Here is a 23,479-nt window from a genome sequence, read left to right as displayed (position 1 = left end):
AGTATTTTAGGTAACAATTAAAGGCCTGTAGGACTCTCAGACTGCCTAGGTTGGCAAACTGAGAGACTTTACTTTGAAAGAGAGCAGTTGGACCCCTGATGGTAGCTAGTGCGTGCATGCTAACTGGCCTCAGCCGAGTTCAACTCTGAAACCCTATGGACTGTAGCCCGCCAGGCTCCTCTGTCCATGGGATTCTCCAGGCAAGAATACTGGAGTGGGTGGCCATGCCCTCTTCCAGGGGATCTTCCCCACCCAGGGTCAAACCCACTGTCTTCCTCCGGCTCCTGCATTGCAGGCAGATTCTTTACCCCTGAGCCACTGGGGAAGCCAACATCAGCTAGACCTGGGTTTAAATCCCAGCTCTGTCCTTTACTGGCTGTGACCCTAGACAGAACTCAGTTTCTCTTTGATTTCTTGTTCAGTACTTTGCAAGTTGTTTTTACTAATTCAAGCTAATGAGTGTAAAAGTGTCCAGAACATAGAAGACACTTAATGTTATTATAAAATGATATAGCAGTATTCACTGAATTGATTAGACAGAGATTTTGTTTTGTTGTTCTGTCTACTTATTCACTGACTCTTGTGTTCTGAGTAATTGAGATTACCAGATTAAAAAATATTTGTAAAATCAAATTTACTGCTTTTAATATGTCAGTTTACATTTTGGATTTGTCAAAGTGGAAGTCGCTCAGTCATGTCCAACTCTTTGGGACCCTGGAATTCTCTAGGCCAGAATACAGGACTGGGTAGCCTTTCCCTTCTCCAAGGGAGCTTCCTAACCCAGGGATCGAAGCCAGGTCTCCCGAATTGCAGGCAGATTCTTTACCAACTGAGCCACAGGGGAAATGCAAGAATACTAGAGTGGGTAACCTATCCTTTCTCCAGGGGATCTTCCCGACCCAGGAATTGAACTGGGATCGCCTGCATTGCAGGCAGATTCTTTACCAACTGAGCTCTTCGGGAAGCCCTACATTTTTCAAAGGACTCTCAAATTTGTTACCTCCTGTCTTTTAGGGTGAAGCTAAAATTAGTTTCTGTTCTTTGTTCTTAGTCATCTCTACTCATTTCCTATTCAAAATTATGTGGGCTTAATTTTATCCTTATTCTGTAACTTTGGTCATTTTTAAATCTTGGCTTTTACTTTATAATTTATTGTTTTGTATACTTACAGGGAGCAGGTTTCCCATGTAATTAAAGCTGCCTCCCCACTGTTGACTTAAATGTTTTTTATCTTTAAGTCATCATGTTCTTTGAATTGCTCCCACTGAGTTGGCAATTTTATGCATTAGATACTTCTTGGAATTTTGCTGTCATTTTAAATGATTAGTATAGATCTAAAATGCTGGAAATGTTTAATAAATTATCTGTTTTGATAAAGTAGGTATTTCTATTTTTGCTAAGATAGAAAAGTGCCTTAAGTAACATAAAAATTTTAAGTCATAAAGTGTGTTAAAATTAGCAGTGTCATGCATAGGAAAAAAAATGGTTTCAAATAGAGATGTTTTCTAAAGGCATATCTATCATTTTATCTTTTAAAACTAAATTTTGAGTTAAAGTTAAGTATTTTTTTTCTTTTTTCTTGCAAGATATTTGCTTTACAATATTGTGCTGGTTTTTGCCATACATCAACAGGAATCAACCACAGGTATATATATATTCCCTCCTTCCCGTCTCCCACCCCTCTCACCCTCTAGTTGTCACAGAGCACTGGGTTGAGCTCCCTGAGTCAGATAGCAACTTCTCACTTGAGTTAAATATTTTAACACATTTATTTTATCACGTTTTTAAAATAGAGAAAAAGTTAAAAAAAAAAAAAAGATACATAATTTTCCCCTAGAGATAACTTAAAGTTTTGGTAATTTTTTTTTTTAATTCTCCTACTAACTATAAACACATCCTTTAAAAAATTTGTATGCATAGGTAGTTTTGTTCCTTACTGTTCATTCAATATACTATGTTTTCCTATATCATTAAATATCCTTTTAAAGATCATTTTTGTATGTGAATATTGTGATTATTATTTTGAATGCCAAGTGGCATTCAGCATGTTCAAGTATGACTATAATTTAATCAAGCTTATATTGCTGAGTATTTAAAGTATGACTATTTTTTTATTGTTATAATGAACAATGATAAATGTCCATGTATGTAGATCTTTGTACACACTTATGAATGTATTTTATACAAATTCCTAGATGTGATCATGCAAATTGCCCTCTGGAAAATTTGCACCAATTTATATTCTTTTTAGAAATCCATGTGTGTTGCTCTCAGTACCCATCACTCTTTGTCTGTACAACCTGTCTTTGTTAATTTGATAGATAAGAATGACATAATAGTGTTAAGAAAGATTTTTCAGTAGAGTCAGAAAGATTGAATTTGAATTCCTGTTCTAACATTTGTATATTCTTGGGCAAATTTCTTATATTTTCCTAAGCCTCAGTTTTTTGTGTGAAATTGTGATGATAGTACCTATATATAATATCATGGTTGTGGATATTAACCAATAATGTATAAGCCCCTGAGAGATGTTAGCAATCATTATTATGAATGAGATTTTGCCTTACTATATTTTATACTTGATATGCTTATATATTATACCTTGTAGTGTGTGGTATAAAGGAAAGTTATTCAATTTTAAATAACCTAGTTACCCTGTGCTCAGTCATGTCCGACTCTGTGACCCCATGGACTGTAGCCTGCAAGGCTCCTCTGTTCATGGGATTTTCCAGGCAAGAATAGTGGAGTGTGTTGCCATTTCCTTCTCTGGGAGATCTGCCCGACTCAGGGATCAAACCTGCATCTCCTGCATTGGCAGGTGGATTCTTTACTACCCAGCCACCTGGGAATCCCCTACTGAACTTTTATGTACTGTTAGTTATATTGTAGGACTTACTTCTAGTACGTTTTCAGTTGAGTCTCTTGATTGTCAGGATCTTAGTGACTCCAAAATAATACCAATTTTTAAAAAACTTCAGCTTTTTTTCTTGTCTTGTTGCATTGGTTGAAATCATAGAACAGTATTGATTAATAATAGGTATTTGAGCTTATTTCTGATTTTAATGAGTCTTTTTCTGTTATTTCATATTTTAAATGCCAATGGCTGTTGTTTCCTGACATAGGTATCCCCTGCTTACATACATATATTCCTGTAAATACCTATACAAGTTAAACATAAGAAGCTTGAAAATAGATTTATATATTATGGGAAGATTCCCTTAAATTACTAAATTCCTAAGTATCTTTTAGGCACATCTTCAAAATGCATTTTCAGCATTTGACTCATGTTATTTTCTTTTTCAGTTAAGCATGCAGTCAGTCATTTTAAATAAGGCTTAAATGTCAGTAAGGCTGACTTTTACTGCTCTCAGTCCACTAAACGATTCCATCCTTATCTCAGACTTTGAGACCCACTCTACTTTTCACCACTGTCCACTGCTACATGATATTTATAAAATATGACTTAAAGTAAATGAAGCAGATTCGTCTCTTGGAATAAAACCCTTTCTTCAAATAAAGTCTTAGAGTCAGAGTCCCAGTGCCCTCATTACTCAGGCTCTGAGGCAGTTTGCAGAACACTTTAAAATCGACTGCCCCTCAAAAAAGATTCAGATAATTTACAGATCACAGAAATGACACTGCTACTGAAACTGAAGTATTCAGAGGCCAGCAGGAAATCAACCTTGTGATATAATAACGTTTATATTAAATAATTTTGTATCAAGGTCCTAATTTAGCTTGATTTCAAAAATAATTAAGTATAGCAACATATTCTATATGGTATTCACAAATCTAGCTAGTATCTAGTGTCATTGTTAAATTACTAAAATTTGGATCCTGAACACTCTTCTTTTTTCTACAGTTTTCCATCCATCCAATACTATATTTTTAAATACCATCTACATGCTGCTGCTGCTGCTGCTAAGTCACTTCAGTCGTGTCTGACTTTGTGTGACCCCATGGACTGCAGCCCACCAGGCTTCTCCGTCCATGGGATTTTCCAGGCAAGAGTACTGGAGTGGGTCGCCATTGCCTTCTCCATCTACATGCTAATGACTACCAAATATTTATCTCCAATCCCGACTTCTCTCTGTTACCCAGCTATCTTGGGACAGCTCTACTTGTATAGCAATTAGTATCTGAAACAAAATTATCTAAAACAGAATTTTTGTCCTTCCAAATCTGTCTCTTTCCAAGTCTTTCCCACTTTTGTAAGAGTTAATACCGACTTCTCAGCTGCTCAAACCAAAAATCTCAAGGTTCTTTGTTCTTCATGTCTCTTTCGTCTTCCACATCCATCCAAAACAGGTCTTTAATCATTACTTATGATTAAATTAATTGAATTAACAATGTTCAATATTAGAAAAATCTATTATAGAATAAAATCTACTGGCTAATGTGTATTATTATAATTTGAATATACTATATAACTTATCTGTCTTACATTTAGGACTTTTGGATAAAGTATAAGTAAGATTATACATATATTTGGTTAGTTTTGTCCATCTTTGTTAGGTTTGTCAACATAATTATGCTATTCTCATAAACCGGTTGGGATGTTTTTCATGTTCTTAGGTGCCCTAGAAAATCTCAGTAACAGGAGTTTGCTAGATACCCATAGAACCTATAGGTTTAGTATTCTTTGTGAGAAATGGAATGGAGGGTATAAATCTTAAAGTTTTTATTTCTTCCATGATTATTCACATTTAAAAGCCTTTTATTCCTTTGTCTGCCTTTATTTTTGGTTTGTTTGATCACTTTGACCTTTGTAATTTAAATGTTTAATTGCTTTCTTTTTTTTATAATACATTTACACCATTAATTTTTCCATTGAGTATCTGTTTGACCACATCGCAGGTTATAATCCTGTTGTCATCCATTTTTAATGTCCAGAATTTTATTTTTCTTTAACCACCAGGTTATCTGGAAGAGAGATTTAATGTATATGAAACCATTTACCTCAGATTGGGACTTGAACCCATATGCCAGGACTTGAACCTAGCAAAACCCAGTTTGGGACCTGAAGCCAGCCAAAATCCTGCCTGGGACTCTAACCCATGTGGCTAGGACTCAAACCCAGCCAAAGTCCACACTCTCCCACCTGAGATCTCAGACCTGGTTTTAGGACCTAATGAAGCTCAGTTTCTTGATGTCTCATTGCAGAAAGAATTCAGTGAGAGACAAAGTAACAGATAAGAGAAGTGGCTTTATTCAGAGAGAAACACATTCCACAGAGTGTGGACCTTCACAGAGGGCGAGCGCAACTTTGAAGTGTGGTGTGGTTTGCTTTATGGGCTGGGTAATTTCATAGGCTAATGAGTGGGAGGATTATGACAACCATTTTGGGGAAGGAGCTGAGATTTCCAGGATTGGGCCGTTGCCCATGTTTTGGTTTTTGATGTTTGGCCTTGGAACTGTCTGGCGCCTCTGGGTATATTATTTAGCTTGCTGATGTGTTACAATGAGTGTGTACTGAGGATTAAGGTCTAGTCAAGTTGACTTGTCTGCCATCTTGATCCATTTGATTCTAATCAGTTCATGTTGTGTCCTCGGGCTATGTCATTCTTTTAAAGGTTGTGCCCTGCCACCCTCCCTTCTGTTTCATATAGCTACTGAGTTTTTATGGTTTTTATCATTTAAGGCCTATGGATAAACTAAGTAAATCTAATACTTTGGATTGTCAGGGCTTTGTGTCATCATTGTGTAAGGATAGGATGGTGTAACTTTCAAAATAAGCTAAGTTCCCAGTTTATTTTAAAAATATTTGTGTTCTATAAACGGGGCATATCTGCCTGCAAATCTCTGCACCTCTTGATCCTCATGTGCTCCCTTCTGTGTGTGTGCTAGGATTTCCTGAGGTTGAAGGTTGAACCAGCAGCTCTGTTTTTCTATGCTCTTTCCTAGTTTAAAGTATTTCAGGGCGTACCTTCCAGGTACTCCCCACTCTTACCCCCCAAATTGTAAAGCTTTGGAAATAAAAACTAGTTCCTTCCTGACCGGTTTCTGGATGGGATGAATATATTGGCCAAGAGAAACTGCAGAATTATAGAAAGTACTCCACATTCTTTAAAATGGACGGTGGAGACCATTCTAGTTATCCCTATAAGTAAGAAAAACAAAATGCCTTAAATTGCTGCCCTTTTATTTCCCATTAACTTCTTTATTTTTCAGTGTTCTTTCAGGCCTTTTGATTACATTAAAGAGACCTCTTTAGAGGTCCTAAGGTCTTTAATCTCTCCCTTTGAATAAGAACGTCTGCAGGGAATCAGAGGCTTCTAATGTTTGAAGTCAATCCTGATCCACAAATTAAAAAGATTTTCTGTACTAAGAGAGTAGGTTCAGAATATAGTTACTATAAATGTGATTCTGAAAAAAAAAAAATCAGGAATTGGCTTATAAGAAAAAAAACTTCACAAAATTAATTTTGTGAATTTGGTTGATGTAGAAAATTTTACTACTGGCCTAGGTGGCTGGGAAGCACATGCCAGGTTGGCAGCTGCAACTTAGCTTCTAGACCATCGCATGCTGGGATAGCACCTGAGTGACGATCTGGCAGGTAGAGAAAGCACTTTGGAATTCCTGAGTGACAGCCAGAAAGCAGAATGTGAATTTGGCAAGAGCTCTGCCAGGTGCTGAGTCTTGGGCCTAAGCATTCCTCAAAATAACATGTAGATCATAAATGTTTATTCCCCACATTGATAGCAAATGAGTACTTAAGTTTTATGTGCATTTTTATAGGCTGAGTACTTATTTGATGATAAGCACCTAGTATAAGCTAATTCAGTTCAACATGGATTTATATTTTATCAAAATCCTGAAATAATTTCCTGTCAGTGTGTACTTAGCCTCTTCTGCAATTTTTTGTGTTAGCTCTTAAAAAATAGTCAGAATTAGAAGATAAAATAATCAGTTATTTATTTTAGAAATACTAGGTCTAGGGACTTCCCTGGCAGTCCAGTGGTTAAGAATCTGTACTTCCACTATAGCGGGTATGGGTTTGATTCCTGGTCTGGGAACTAAGATCTTGCATGGTGTGTAGCATGGCCAAAAAAAAAGAAAAAGTACTGAATCTAGAGACTGATAGTTTAATTGCTAAATCTTTGCTTCCTAATAAAGTAGTCTTTTGCTTACCAAACCCAATGGCTTAAGAATCTCTTCCAAGAGTGAGAACTGTGGTGAACGCGTTCTATGCTCCCTGCATCCCCTTCTCCCCAAGCATGTGTGTGTGCTCGCACACACAACGCACAGAACACACTCAGGCACAGTGGAGGAAAGGTGAACCGACAAGGAAGAAGGTCCAGAGACTGTGCTAAGTTTTTATATTTAACAATCTTTCATCAGTCTTTTCAAATAGTCGCTTTGTTTAACAAGCTGTCCGTAGAGTATCCATTGTACCCCTTCCTCAAGAATCTTTCACACTTAGATGCTTAATAATTTCTCTGATCATATAAGCATCACATTACCCTCACTGATCTTTCTTTTCAAGTTTTGATTTTTTGTGGGGAGACTGGCTGGAGGAGCTAGGACAGGAGTATTTAGACTGCCAAATGGCAGCATTAAGTCTCTAGGTATCTTGAAGGCTGAGAAAGAAGATTGAAGATGCATTAAAAAGAGGAGGCAGAAGAGCAACTAGAGCGCACCTCCTGCCCTGAACACTGGCAGTGCCCTGGCGGCGCCCGTCCTCACCTTGCACTCTTCTTTCCCAGTCGGTCCTGGCCCTCTGGGGCTTGTAGAGGCTGGGAAAGGACTGCAGGGTTGAGAGTGGTAGTCTGGTTAATTTTGACCGAGAATTACAGGGTAAAGGAGAGCCAAGGTTTGCTTCATTGAACCACCTCTGTTTTCTCGTATGTGTATATGTGCTCAGTTGCTCAGTCATGTCCAACTCTTTGCACTCCCATAGCCTGTCAGGCTCCTCTGTCCGTGGGATTTTCATGCAAGAACACTGGAGTGAGTTGTCATTTCCTCCTCCAGGGGATCTTCCCAACCCAGGGATTGAACCTGCGTCAATTGCATCTCCCATATTGGTAAGCAGATTCTTTACCACTAATACTACCTGTTTTCCCAATTCACTGCTATTCCTTCTTTTTTTTCCTCTTAAGTTATTGTCCTTTTATTTATTACTAGTCTTTAATTCATACATAAGTGGGCATGCCTTTTTTCTCTCCTGCCCCATTGAATCCATTCTCCTGGTTTAAAGTTCTTAAACAAACAAAAAAAACTTATATCTCTCTCCCCACCAAAATATCTTTCTATATCTTACTCTTTTTCCTGCCAAACTTTTTAAAAGAATAAGATGCTGTCATCTCTTCTTCAGATCACACTTACTCCTTAACTGGGAGTTTTTAGCCTGTGTTCTGTGGTTCCCTGAAGTGTCCATTGATAGAAATTGGGCATTCTCTGATTTGAATGGGGAAAAAATTAGTATTTATATTTATATCCTCTAATTGAAATTTACTGTTTCAATTGTTAATGTAAGCAACAAGTCCAATTTTAGTAAGAGCAAATGTTTCCCTATTGTGTTACAGTTGAAATAAATATTCTTAACTATCACTTTTAACTACTTTTGAATCATTAAGAGTTATTAGATCTGCTACGTCTTATTATTTTAATATATTAATAAAAGGCATATATTTTACTGTATCACATTTTTACATATTTTGATGACTATTTTAATATAATTGATTTTTTGTAATGCAGTCTGTATTTTACCCATTTAAAAACATTACTTTGAAAAGTGGTGTATAGTCTTCACTAGACTGAGAAAGGATCTATGATATAAAAACTTGGTTAGGAGCAGCTGCCTCTTAACCCCATCTGTCTTCATATCTCCAAAACAGCTCCCTCAATGCCACTCATCACCTTTACCCGATGTCCTCAGTCATTCTGCAGTGTATTTGTATCATTTGATGCCATCAATTATTTTTTGTTACTCTCTCCTGTTTTGTCTTTAATATCAAATCCTTACTGGACCCATTGGCTCATCTTAGAAAATATCTCATAATACCTTCCTAACTTATCTGCTTTGAGTTTCTTGCCCCTCAAAACTAATTAGAGCTGAAATTACCATCCTAAAATGTAGTTAGAAACACATCATTCACATTCTCAGAAACTTTCAGTGGTTCCCCATTCTTTCTGTTTTTATTTCAAGTTTTATTTTATATTAGTGTATAGTTGATTTAATTACCTTTCTAAAATGTGGGTAGAACTACACCATTCCCTTTTTCAAAAACCTTCAGTAATTTCCAGGTAACAAAGTTGAGACATTAGTATGGCATTCAAGACTTTGCATGGACTATCTACATCTTGACTTTCTAGCCTCTTCTACAGCAGAATTAAGCTCACATTTATTCTGTATATTTTCTCACCTTTCATGTCTCTGGGCCTTTGATCCTGTTTTCTCTAGGGAAAAGTCATTCTTTCCATTCCTTACTCCAGTCCACATCTTGCCCTACCACAGACACATACACAATAGTATATACAGGAATGTGTGTCATCATTGTCATTCTCTTCTTAGCTTATACATCCACCTCTCACAACTTTCTCAAATCTGAGCAAATGTCTTTGTCTCTTGCATTCCATGATTTCAGGCTTCCTTGGTGCTTCAGTGGTAAAGAATCCTCCTGCCAGTGCAGGAGACACAGGTTCAATCCCTGGGTCAGGAAGATACCCTGGAGAAGGAAATGGCAACCCACTCCACTGTTCTTGCCTGGAAAATCCCGTGGACAGAGGAGCCTGGTGAGCTTCAGTGTATGGGTCGCAAAAGAGTCGGACATGACTTAGCAACTAAACAACAACAACTCCATGATATATCACTATTACTAGCATTAATTTTGACATGCCCTATATTGTATAGGTATTCATCTGTTTGGTTTCTTTAGTATATTTATATTCCTTAGTGTAGCAGCTGTATTCATGTTTATACCCTCTCTCATCTTCATTCAGTATCTCTCATAGTAGGCATTCAAATAAACAAACATTTCTTGAGTGAATACATGAATTCATTGAATACTGACTTAACCTGGTTGATTTAGTTTGATTAGGTGAGCATGGACCAGGCTGCTATTGTTCTGCCTTTCACCAGAGTGTTATAAAAAGTATTAGTTGTGCACATTTAAAAATGGAATTTGGTCACCTAGCTAACATCTGCAAAAATGCCATAAGAACTAAGTTACTTCATATCTAATGATAATACTATCAAAACAGAGTCCTAAGTCATAGGATTTTTTTCATAAAAGATTTGTTAAATAACAATTATTTAAGGGAGAAAATTATTATGGCTTTAATTTTTTATAGTAACTTACAGATCTTAAGAGAAAGCTAATTCTGAAGAGTATACTAATTTATTACTTTATTAAATGTTAATGAAATTATGAGAGAGGTGGAGGCAATGGCTGATCATTGTCTACAGCCATTTATTTTAAAATAATTTTCCACAATCCACCATCTATATTGCTAAGCTGAAAGAAATGTTTTCTCATTTTCTGTAAGAAAACCTTTGTTTCCTTTCAGGTGCTTATTATACTTTCTTCTAATTTTACTTCCATTTTCTTCCATGTCCCTTCACTTCTACCCACCATCAAAATCAATGTATTTCTTGTAAATTACTGATTGCCATTCCTTTTTTAAAAACAAACAGGAAACAGACCTCTGTATTTCTGCCTTGTTTTCCCTCATCCCAGCCATTTTTTAAATGTTGTTATTGATTTTTGGCTGCGCTGGGTCTTTGTTGCTGCACACGGGCTTTCTCTGGTTGTGGCGAATGGGGGCTGCTCTCTAGTTGCAGTGAGTGAGCCTCTCATTGCAGTGGCTTCTCTTGTTGCAGAGCACGGGCTCTAGGTGTGTGGACTTCAGTAGTTCTGGCACTTGGGTTTAGTTGCCCCAAGGCATGTGGAATCTTCCCAGACCAGGGATTGAACCCATGTTCCCTGCATTGGCAGGTGGATTCTTTACCACTGGTCCACCAGGGAGGTCCCCCAGCCATGTTTATACTCATATTCCTTAGTAAGCTTTTTACCATTACCTTCTTTTTTTGGAATATTTTTTTCTTCCAGTTTTATCAAGATATAATTGCTGTAGCACTGTATACATTTAAGGTTTACAGCAGAGATTTGACTGACATACATTATGAGATGATTATTGTAATAAGTAAACATCTATCATCTCATATAGATACAAAATTAAAGAAATAGAAAAAGTATTCTTCCTTGTGATGAGAACTCTTAGGATTTACTCTAAACTTTCATATATAATGTACAGCAGTGTTATTTATATTTATCATGTACATTGCATCCCTGAGTGAAGTTGCTCAGTCGTGTCCGACTCTTTGCCACCCATGGACTGCAGCCTACAAGGCTTCTCCATCCATCGGATTTTCCAGGCAAGGGTACTAGAGTGGGTTGCCATTTCCTTCTCCAGGAGATCTTTCCGACCCAGAGATTGAACCAGGGTCTCCCACATTGTAGGCAGATGCTTTAACGTCTGAGCCACCAAGGAAGATTGCATCCCTGGTACTTTTTAATCTTATAACTGGAAGTTTGTACCTTTTGACTGCCTTCCCCTATCCCTGCCCCTAGTAACCACAAATCTGATCTGTCTTTTTCTATTTTTTTGTTTGCTTTGAAGTATAATTGATCTACAACACAATGTTAGTTCCTGTTACACATCATTGTGATTTGGTATTTCTATACTTCTCAAAATAATCACCAAGGTAAGTCTAGTTATGATGTGTCACCATATGTATTCATATTTATTGATACCATTGTCTTCTGCTGCTAAGTCACTTCAGTCGTGTCCGACTCTGTGCAACCCCATAGACGGCAGCCCACCAGGCTCCCCCGTCCCTGGGATTCTCCAGGCAAGAGCACTGGAGTGGGTTGCTATTTCCTCCTCCAATGCATGAAAGGGAAAAGTGAAAGGGAAATCGCTCAGTCGTGTCCGACCCTCAGCAACCGCATGGACTGCAGCCTTCCAGGCTCCTCCATCCATGGGATTTTCCAAGCAAGAGTCTGGAGTGGGGTGCCATTGCCTTCTAATTATCCTTATTAGCCAAAGTATTCCATGACACTTAAATCTTGAATTGCTTTTCTTCTAAAAAAAAACTTTTTTCCAAAAAATTTTGGGCTTTTCCAAACTAAGTGTTCTTCCCCTTTCTCTCTGAGAAACATTGTTCTAAATTATTTTATTAATTTAACAAAATTCATATTGTGAGATCATGAACAAAGGCAGAACTTTAGAATTATATTAATGAAGACATAAAATAATGAAAATCAGGGTTTCTATCATTTGTATTGAAGTTTCACTTTCAGGATAAACTTTTAAGATAAGAATTAATATTTACTATGTGCCAAGCACTTTTTTCCGATCCCTGGATCAGGAAGATCCCCTGGAGAAGGGCATGGCAACCCATTCCAGTTGTTGTCATTCTTGCCAGGAGAATCCCATGGACAGAAGAGCCTGGTAGAGCCATGCACACAGTTGGACATGACTGAAGTGACTTAGCACGCATGCACGCATGCACTATTATTATATATTTATTACAACTCTGTGCTCTTGGTGGTGTTTTTATCCCCATTTTATGGTTGAGGAAACTGAGACATGAAGCAATTGTGTCATTTGTCCAGGATATTTGGATACTTTCTGAGAGAGTGTGTGTTACGGTGTCAGTTCTTATGGCCATTACATTATGAGATCTCTCTCTTGCTCATCCTGTTTTCTGTGAACACCATGCTGGAATATGCTCTGTCCTAGAACTTCTAGTAAGGGGTCCAGTACAGGTTTCAGAATACCAGTAAATTAGATATTAGAAATAGTGGTGCATATATAGGAACACATGGCCCAGTCTAATCTAGTTCCCTTTGGTACATGGGGCAATTACTTTGTCACTGAGAAGTTTGGGTAGAATACCATATCCCTTTTCTAACATTAGCAAAATCATGGTACCCAAATGTGGCAAAGCAAGTAAATTAAAAAAAAAAAAAACTAACAAGTTAGTCTTATGATTATTGATGTAAAAATTCATAGGGCAGTATCAGCATATATACTATAATCCTCCAAAATGTTTTGATATTGGTAAATCTGTTAATTTAGTTCACAATATTAGTAACTCAAAGATGATTATGATCATCTTCAGTTCAGTTCAGTCGCTCATTCATGTCCGACTCTTTGCAACTCAATGAATTGCAGCACACCAGGCCTCCCTGTCTATCACCAATTCCCAGAGTTCACTCAAACTCACATCCATCAAATCGGTGATGCCATCCAGCCATCTCATCCTCTGTTATCCCGTTTTCCTCCTGCCCCGAATCCCTCCCAGCATCAGAGTCTTTTCCAATGAGTCAACTCTTTGCATGAGGTGGCCAAAGTACTGGAGTTTCAGCTTTAGCATCATTCCTTCCAAAGAACACCCAGGACTGATCTCTTTCAGAATGGACTGGTTGGATCTCCTTGCAGTCCAAGGGACTCTCAAAAGTCTTCTCCAACACCACAGTTCAAAAGCATCAATTCTTTGGCACTCAGCTTTCTTCACAGTCCAACTCTCACATCCATACATGACTACTGGAAAAACCATAGCCTTGACTAGACGGACCTTTGTTGGCAAAGTAATGTCTCTGCTTTTGAATATGCTATCTAGGTTAGTCATAACTTTCCTTCCAAGGAATTCCAAGGTCTTTTAATTTCATGGCTGCAGTCACCATCTGCAGTGATTTTGGAGCCCAAAAAATAAAGTCTGACACTGTTTCCACTGTTTCCCCATGATCATCTTAATGTATCATATTAATTCAATCCATATTTTAAATTTTTTTCCCTAAATCTTTCATGTAGAAGGAAAGCATACTTCTATAAGGAACTTTCTAAAGGCTGCATATTGTGTGGTATGTAAATGTATAGCTCTATATACATATAATTACATATAGGTACAGAGGATGAGATGGCTGGATGGCATCAGCGACTCGATGGACATGAGTTTGAGTGAACTCCAGGAGTTGGTGATGGACAGGGAGGCCTGGCGTGCTGCGATTCATGGGGTCTCAGAGTCGGACACGACTGAGCAACTGAACTGAACTGAACTGAGCACTTATTGAGTGCTTACTTTGTGCCTGGCACTGTTCCAGTGTTAAGTGTTTTGTATATGTTAACTCATAAATCTCAAAACAACTATTTATTTACAGCTGAAGCATGAAGAGGTAAATTTGCCCAACATGATAGAAAAGTATGTTTTGTGTGTATGAGTATGTACAACCTAACGAGCCATCAGTGTGATGTGCTGTATGCTAAGTATAATGCTTGAGAGTAAAACACCAAAGACATTCCCATTAATATCAGGAACATCACAAAATAATCACTGTTAACACTGCAATGTAATTAGACAAAAGTATGGGGCAACAGATATAAAAATTGGTAAGAAAGAGGCAATCTGATGATTTTACATTCTTATATATGCCTGGAAAACCCAAGAGCCTCAGTGAAGCACTAATAAAAACACTGAGTTCCCTGAGATACCTCAGTCACTAAAGTTTCATATATGTGAATAAAATAAGTATTTTTTTAGACACCAACAATAACTAGTTAGAAAATATAAGGGAAGGAAAAAACCACCATTCATAGCAAGAACAAAAGCAAACTATTTTAAGACAAGTTTAAAAAGAAACTTATAAGCCCACTACAAAGAAATCTAGGGAACTATATTGACAGAGGAAATTTCAATAAATTATTCCTGATTAAACAATATAATCTTTCATGCTTTTTAAGCAAGTATTACTGCAACACACTCTCCATCAAACTCCCATTAGCTTTTTGGTTGAAACTTGTCAAAACAGTTCTTAAGTATCTGGAAGCACATACATGCAAAAGATTCTCCTATGATTCAAATGGTGTGAAAAGTTTTGAGAAGCGTTGCCCTGCAAAGGTCTTCATGATGTGGCTTCCTGGACCTCGCCTTTCTGACTTCACTTTCTGACTCCTCCCCTTGCTCGCCTGCCACCAGTCATACAGGCCACCTTGCTGTCCTGCGCTCATCTCAGAGCTTTGTACTTAGCCCTGCGTCCTCCTTTTACACCTTCCTTCCACTTCATTTTGGTATCTGCACAGACACCACCTTATCAGAGAAGGCCTCCCTGATTAAAAGTTTCTCTGTAGTATCTATTGTCACCTGACATGTGTTTATTGTTTGCATCCTCTCCCTCTGTGAACTTGCTGAGAGAAAGGACTGGCTTTGTTCCTGCTGTATCCCCAGGACCTGGCACCTAAGAGGTGCCCATTTGCCAAATGAAACTGGCATTAAAAATTACAGGTTCGGTCACTAAGAATTCTGAGGAGAGAGTGAAATTACAGTCAATCTTGTTTTTCCTTGAACAGTTTGCCCTTGAATATCACAGGCAGTAGGGATACCACCCACCCTCTGTGCAGTCAGAAATTCTTCTATAACGTCAGTCGGCCCTCAGGATCCAGGATTCCGCACCCCCGGATCAGCCATCCCAGAATCACACAGTCTCGTGGATGCATGCATTTCAAACCCAGTGTTGTTCCAGGGTCAACTGTAGCTATGTTCTGTGAAGTTACGACAAATACTGAACCACTGCTCCTGAGGAAATACAAGATTAGGGTCCTGCAAGCCTCCTGTCAGAACATTTTCATGAACCAGTCTATCCATAACCTTATTGTACATGTGGTACTGTTTGAAAAAGTGAAAGCAAAGTCGCTCAGTCGTGTCCGATTCTTTGCAGCCCATGGACTGTAGCCCGCCAGGCTTCTCCATCCATGAGATTTTCCAGGCAAGAATACTGGAGTGGATTGCCATTTCCTTTTCCAGGGGATCTTCCTGACCCAGGCATTGAACCCGGGTCTCCCGCATTGCAGGCAGACACTTTGCTGTCTGAGCCACCAGGGAAGCTAAACAGTACTGTGGTACTGTTTAGAGACACTTTATTAAGTATACACTGTCGATTCATTAACACTGAACCTATAACAGCTCTGTAACTTGTACCTGAACAAAGCTTACCTAACACGCATATTTCTTCATAAGACACATCACGTCTTTCTTGCACTTAGCACTTCAGCACTAGACTTGGGGCCCATTTAAACAGCAAATTCACCAACAGAAAGCACAAAAATGTGAAAATCATAGAGCTAACCAGTCCTTTTTAGGACACTTGTTTCAACATGAGGGATTTGTTCAGCCTCAGCTGGAATGTGTGCTTCTGGCAACTCAGATTTTTCGCCTCTCTGCACAAGCACATGGCTGTGGAATGGCTGTAAAGCACTGAAAGCACTGCACAGCCCGATTTGGGGGTAAATAGATGTCAGTGAATAGGCAAGTTTGCAAGTACAGAATCTGCAAATAATGAGGACCAACTATACATCATTCTTCCAATAAGTATGTACTGTGTCTCTACTATGTACCATGCCCCAGACATTTATCAAGTCCCAACCATATGCCAGGCCCTGTGCAATACTCAGATAATCCAAAAATGAGTTTAACGGTATTCTGGGAAAGGTTTCAAGGCAGAGTTGGGAACCTTCCATACTAATAGGTGAGATTTTATCCTGTGAAGCTATGGAGAAAGGTATTTTAGGAGAAAGAATCTTTAAGTCAGTGTTTTTAAACTTAGCTGTACATTAGAATCACCTGGCCTATGGCCATGCTTCACCCAGACCAAAAAAAATAAACATCTCTCAGGATGAAATTCATATGCCAGTATATTTCAAATCTCCCCAGATGATTCCAATGTGCAACCAAATTGAAGGAACTGCCTTAAATCCTCGTGTTTGGCTGGAGTGCAGGTTATGTGAAGGGAAGTAAAGAACAAATAAATCTGGTAAAGAGATTTTTGGCCCAGTTATTGAAATGCTGTAATTTAGCACATATTTATTAAGCACCTGTAGGCACTCTGCTAGTGCTGGAAATACAGCAGAAAATGAAATACAAGAATCTTTGGTCTGTTAGAGTTTATGGTTGAATTGTTTTGGCAGCTGTTTAGGATGATTCATAGTCTAGATTTAACTTATAGTATTTGGTGATTTTCATTTAGAAGGAATCTTGTCAGAATTCTAAATTTAATTGCAAATTACTATATCATCCTCTGATATGAATAGAACTCTATAAAGAAAAAATTGTGTTGTGAACTTCTGTGCTAGTCTTAGCATTTTCTAACACAACCATTAATTTTGTTAGCCTCTCAAAGAGTTTTTCAGTTTCTTGCACACTAGGACAATTATCTAAAACCAGTAGTACCATTGGAAGTACTAACTCAAGCATTTCATTTCTCATCTTACAGGAATTGGTGTATAAGAAACAACTGTCTTGATTATTAGTAAGAATTTATATTTAGATCAAACTTAACAATTAACAAAGAACTTTAATTGGGTCATAGTTGGTTTGCAACTCCTTTTATATTATTTGCTGTAAGCTACATTTTATTTTTTCCTGAGTTCCTTTATGTTCAATGTCCTATTATACTATCTTCTAGATCATTAGCAAAAACAGAGACCCCTAGAGTCCTCTTATAATTCTGTCTGATACAGTTATTCCTTATGGTCTGAGTCTGTCAATTTCACTTTTAAACTTTTGGTCAAGCAGTTTTGAATTAGCTTGCTAAATAGTTATTTAACACCTAAAAAAGAAAAGACCTGTACCAACCTCAGCTTGTATACATACTCTGAGCTGAAATGAAGGTGCATGAGTGAGCATGTGTGGGTGGGAAGTGGGAGGTACCATGCTATGGGGTCAGAAGGAGAGACTAGGCTTTGAGAGGAAAGTTGTAAATGTTATTATCATTCCTGTCAGAGATAAGGTGCCACATATACCATCCAGTTGTCTTATAATGCGGAGAATATGTCTTGCATATATTTCATATAAAATTATACAGTTTGGGTCAGCTTTTCCTCAGTTTCAGGGGTGCTTAATACAACTGTGTGTTTTAACATGGATGATATCATGTGCTTCATACTTCTTTTAAATCATACAGATCCTTTTTCCCTCATGAATTTTCTCTCTCCTGCTCCCCACACAGCTGCCTTCGCAACCTAGTACATCATTTTGGGTTCATTTATATTCCCTGAGCTCTACTAAAATCTCTCATTCCTTGAATATTTGCAAGTTGTATAGGAATTGAAGATCACCTTTTTAAAAAACTTGCTTGTTTATTCAATTTTTAAAAATGTGAAATGGAGCTTGCGGGGCCTTAGGGGAGAGAATTGCCTGGCCATCCAGTGGTTAGGACACGGTGCTGTCACTGCATGGGCCCAGGTTTGATCTCTGGTCCGTGAACTTCAATCCCACAAGTCAAGCCACACAGCCAAAAAAAAAAAAAAAGAAAAGAAAAACTAAATGGAAAGCTAGTCATTAGGAAATATTTGAAGTCTTAGGATATGGGTTATATTGTCACTTAAAGTGACTAGAAAAGTTTCTTTGTTTTTAGATCACTGAGAAAAAATTCTACTTTGTGGATATACTATTTGTCTCTGAACCATAAAGAGAATCAAGATTTGTCTTCTCTTAGTCATATGGTGCTGAAGTATTCTTATAGTGAAACCCTAAGAATTTTGACTTGGGGAAGCATTATCTTTCTTTGTTATAGAATTGTTTCTTTTATTTTTTTAACTTTATCCCTTCATAGTATTTTTAAAGTGGTCTGTTCAGAGTTAATTTATGTAAGTCTTTTAATCACCTTTTTTTTTTCCTTAGTAGCTCTTTATAACAAAACGTTATTGAATATTGTTTTTTCCTGTCTTAGTTCTGAACCAACTGAGAAACAGACAAAGGAGCCAGGCAGATGGACATAAAAACAGCAACTCTTGTTAATGAAGCTAATGCAGAGCATGACTTAAGAGCACAGCACAAAGGGGCTTAGTAACACTGAACCCCCAAATTAGAAAGATTTAATCACTCAGTCTCAGGCAGCGCTGGAGAGCAAAGCAACTCTGTGCTGTCTGCACCAGGGTGGACCCCAAGAGAAATGTGCAGAGACAGGGCCACTGGCTCACACAGACCCCTTCCCCAAGAGGAGTAGGAGGCCGTAGGGTAACTCCAAGGGATGCCTCTCTAGTCAGGAAGTTGGGGCAGAGAAGGGGAGACCAAGAAGAGACCTCTCATGCCTGCCAGGCCTGAGCTTATTACTCAGTTGCACAGCTGCCCTGAATATTGAAAGCAGCCCCCATGGCAGAGCCAGGGCTGTGGAAACACTGCAGATCACTGCGGGCTCTTTGATAAGCTCACCCTGTTCACCAGGAGAAATAAAAGCTAGCAGGGAGCATTTTGTTCATGTGAATGCCTGCATTCAAATTTGCAGGAGCCCATTTCTTTACTGGTCCTGTTTTTCAGATGTCTTCTAGATAGCAACACACTGCTAGGTACCATATAGGTTTTTTTCTGAATGGATTAGGAAGATTAAATGGATCTGCCCTCAAGGAGCTTACAGCCTGGTTCATAAGTAAATGCTATATTGTGCAGTACAGACTATTCATGTTATAGAAATTCAGTAAAAACCGGACTGGTCCAAGAAGATTTTATGGAAGAGTAAGCCTTGAGCTGGAATTAGAACAAATATGATGTGGGTAGGTGAGGCTGTGCAAGAGAACATGAGTGAAGGGACCGTTGTTTCAGCATCTGTGACTTCACCTTAATTGAAGTGGGAAATAAGATGACAGAGCTTAGGGGAGCCCCCACTGTAAGGGGAGTCTTGAGAACAACCCAGAGGACAAGAGATGTGGTCTACTAGTGGTGTCAGTGAAAATTTCTTTGGCAGGGATGTACTTAGGGAGTATTGAAGGAAGGAGATAAATTAAGAAACAAAAGTAATCTAAGTCTAAGGAAATGAAATATAGTAAGGGTCTCTCATGCCCATCTGACTTACTACATATATAATAACTGTCATAGGTTAGAGAGTAGTCCCTGATTGATTTTGCTCCATTCTTTTACACTGGGTGCATAAGTTAGGTTTTTGGTTAGTTGGTTGTTGTTGTTGTTTAATCAAATTAATAAGAGTTTTTTGTTTAAATTTAATCTTTCAAACTTCTAGAGACAGTTGGGAAGATTTGAATTAATAATCTTATTTCAGTGGTGGTGTTGTGAGGATCAAAAGAGATTGTAGATTGAAGGAGAAAAAAATGCATACTAGGAGAAAGGTTCCAGGAAGCCAGGTTGGATCACCCCTGACAAAGAAAATTGATGCCAACACCAGCATGACAGCCCACGTGTTTCCCACTCATACCTCAGCCAACAGTTGAATTCTCAAATGTTAGGAAAGCCTTTGACACTGACAGATTTTAGTATTACAGCCTAATACAGCTGTTTGCATTTTCTCTGCAACTGGGAGTGGAGCAGGACCATTGGACTCAAAAAGGCCAGGGAGGGCCTCTGTTCACCTACAGGTGTTTTAATGTGCTTATCAAGTTATCCAATACTAGCAACCAACATAGTCTAAATACCACAGCAGGATCTGATTAGCTTTTTCAGATCACTGCCTTTATTTGCTGTTTGCAAAAAAGCTTAATCCAGTCCTAGGGATCAGGCTTCCCACTGAGCCTGTGGGTAGTTTTCTCTCATTCTTTGTGTTCACAGTGGCAGGAGTTAGTGAGAGGATTCCTCCTCCTCCTGAATTAAAGCTATAAAGTAGTAACTATAGTAGCAATGGGGAAAAAGAGAAGAAAGAAAGTCCAAGGGAAAGAGGGACTGTCTGTTCATACTAAAGAGTATCTTTTTTATATACAAAAGGGAAAAGGGTTCAATGTAAATTCATAAATATTGACCTCACTATCTCTAGTCAGTACATAGCTTATGTTTTATTTGGTTTTAGTTAACAACTTTGCATGAATATATATTATATTTTTTATCTTGATCTTATTTAATCAAATTCAGTTTTACCAAAAGTCTATTTATTAACTATACTAGTGGCCTTGATTTATCTTTCTTACCTTTTACTCTTGAGATTTTTTTTTAAGTACCAGCACACCACCAAAAAAAAAAAAAATAAAATTCTAACTTTTTTGATTCCTGTAGTGTTCATATGCATAAAATTTGAACTCTATGAAATTCACTTTATAATTTTCAATAAACTCTAATATTAGAAATGCTTTATATTGATCTCTAGTGGCTGTATGAAATTAGGCCACGGGTGTAACTGTTGCAAAAACATTGCTGTAATCCTTGGTAGAAAAAGAATAATTCTTCCTTTAGAAATTAGTTTGATACTTAGAATCTAATCATTACATTTAGTTTAAAAGTATTTCCACAAATTTTAAAATTTTCTAACATTTTTAGAATGACATACTTCCATGGAATATTAAGTTCTTTTTGAGGAAAAATATCTGTAGACAAACAATGACCTACAAACACCATACTTCATATTTTAGTTTTCTTTCTGGAAATACCACTAATTTTTAGGCTTTTAGTAGGCATACGGAATGTTTTCAGTGAGGTAGCTGAAAAATTTTAACCGTATAGAGTATATTTTCCTCTTATTTTGTAAACAGAAAGCATCTATCTGACTTAAATTTGACTGAGTACAATAAAGACACGCCCAAGAGTCCCAACCAATATTAACTTTTTCCAAGTTTTCTCAAATGGTCCTGTGAGTAGTGTCTATATATTTGTATGTGAGAAGAGAGATTGATTTAGATTGATTGAGATTGTTTGGGGTGCCTTAGCCAAATTTTATACCTGTACAGTGCTTGATTATGTAACGGGAAAGCCTAACCTCAGCTTCAATGAGCTTATATCAGAAAATTGTATTTTAAGAGGAGCTTTTTGCCTTCAGTCTTCTAATTTGCACTGGAATAAAAGAGGATGTGTGTGTGTGTGTGTGTGTGTGTGTGTGTGTGTGTGTGTGTTCTACATCACATAAGCAAGTAGTAGAACAGCTCTAGATATTGTTTAGTAAGGAAATATTCTCACAACACCTGATGGTGTTTAAATTTTGATTGAATTTTCATAATCAGAGACCACTCAAGATATAATTTATGCAGCTCTCAAAAGCAGATAGTCCATAACATTATAAATACTCTAGTCTGGCAATCTTTGAAATAAATCAGGATAACAAGCTTCCTCACTGACAGGGATGATTTCTGTATACTTGGTGCCCTTGTAAAATATTTCAATGTTTCTTCTTTGTAAATAACTTTGTTACTTGTTCCTGAACTGAAATTTATACATCTTACAAATTTTATGGAATACAAATACAACACATAACATCATGTTGTATATTAAAGCATAATGAAAGATCTTTCTTTCTTTACATGATTAGTTTCGATAATAAAATAATTTTACACTATTTGACACAAAGTGGGTCATTTTGGTGGTTTTAGATTGAAATTAAATAGTTTTGTCTAAATATTCAGTTTGGATGACTCACTTGGCATAAAGTTGGACCAGACTTGCTTTATTTTACTACATTGTACTTCTAATGAACTTTTAAAAATCATTTCTGTTTATAAGCTCTTAAACCTTTTTCTTTTGCAATCTTACTTTCATCATCTCTGTTTTATTGTCTTGCAACAAATCAACCAATACTTAACAAATATTTTATATTTCCTAGTATTTCCAGGGAAGTAGTTCTACTCTAACCTCTGTCTCATTTCCCCTGTAAATCATTTATTAAAGAAAAGGGGTTACTGCAGTAGTTAATTACTACTTTGACACACCTCATTTTCTTTTTTTCCTCAGAAACAAAAAAACTCAAAGACTAGAGGATAGCCTAAACTTTTAGGGAAACATGCAACTTTTACTACTTTAAAATATAATTGGTTTCTTTGTTTTGTTTAAAAACAAGGAGGAAAAGCTGAAGTCTGCCCAAGCCAGGTGTTTCTTGTTGGCAGCCTGCTCCCTAATGACTCTGCTCTCAAAGAGCAGCTGCCTACTAGCCAGCTTTGTATGGCCTATTGTTGCTGCACACCCCCTCGTTAATACACAGGCTGCCCGGGGCAGCCCCAAGAATGACATCAACTTGCTTATCTTAGAAACCTGCGAACCTGACGCAGGGTGCTGAGGTTGGCTTGCATCTGCCTGGTCGACTAATTGTGAGCTTTCTGGCCTGTGATTGGCTGTTATTCCACTCGGTAATAGGTTAAGCAAAGACATTGCCATTCCATCTGTTCACTCATTCATTGTTCTTCTTGCCTGCCTGGAAGTCTGCAGCTAAAATTGTGTTAAGGAGTTACTCCTGAAGCTGCTACAGAAACCAATGTCTTTGTATTTTCCTGTGAACGTGAGTATATGTGCTACTTAATGCCTTGGAAGTTAAACTTTGCTAAATATTCAGAATATTACTTTGAACTCTGTTAAGGATAGAATGCACACATTTGAAAGGCTACCAATTGTTACATAGTGCCAAAATACCAGAAAATGTAATTCTTTCTGTAAAACATGTCTGTGAAGCAGACTTTTTACATTTTTATATTCTGCAGTTATATAAATGATTACTTACAGTTTCATAAACATTTGCAAGACAGTAGGCATGTAAGTAACCATTTGTACTTAAAGATAAGT

At 37.6% G+C, this 23,479-nt stretch overlaps 1 protein-coding gene across 4 annotated transcripts in view; it reads left to right on the top strand.

Moving 5' to 3' along the window:
• ZC3H12C (zinc finger CCCH-type containing 12C) overlaps window positions 1-23,479 on the top strand; it is a 71,921-nt gene that overhangs the window by 5,649 nt on the left and 42,793 nt on the right. Inside the window, exon 1 of one of the 4 annotated variants that reach the window (XM_070384251.1) lies at window positions 10,261-11,707. The exons of the other annotated variants lie outside the window; for them this stretch is intronic. The gene's annotated coding sequence lies outside the window, so the exon portion shown is untranslated. Of the gene's footprint in view, window positions 1-10,260; window positions 11,708-23,479 lie in introns of those variants that run through there. 4 annotated transcript variants of the gene reach the window in all.

Source organism: Bos mutus, chromosome 15 (assembly GCF_027580195.1).
Source record: "Bos mutus isolate GX-2022 chromosome 15, NWIPB_WYAK_1.1, whole genome shotgun sequence".
Taxonomy (NCBI): Eukaryota; Metazoa; Chordata; class Mammalia; order Artiodactyla; family Bovidae; genus Bos; species Bos mutus.
Note: the sequence above shows the minus strand (reverse complement) of the source record. Positions and strands in the feature narration are given on the sequence as shown.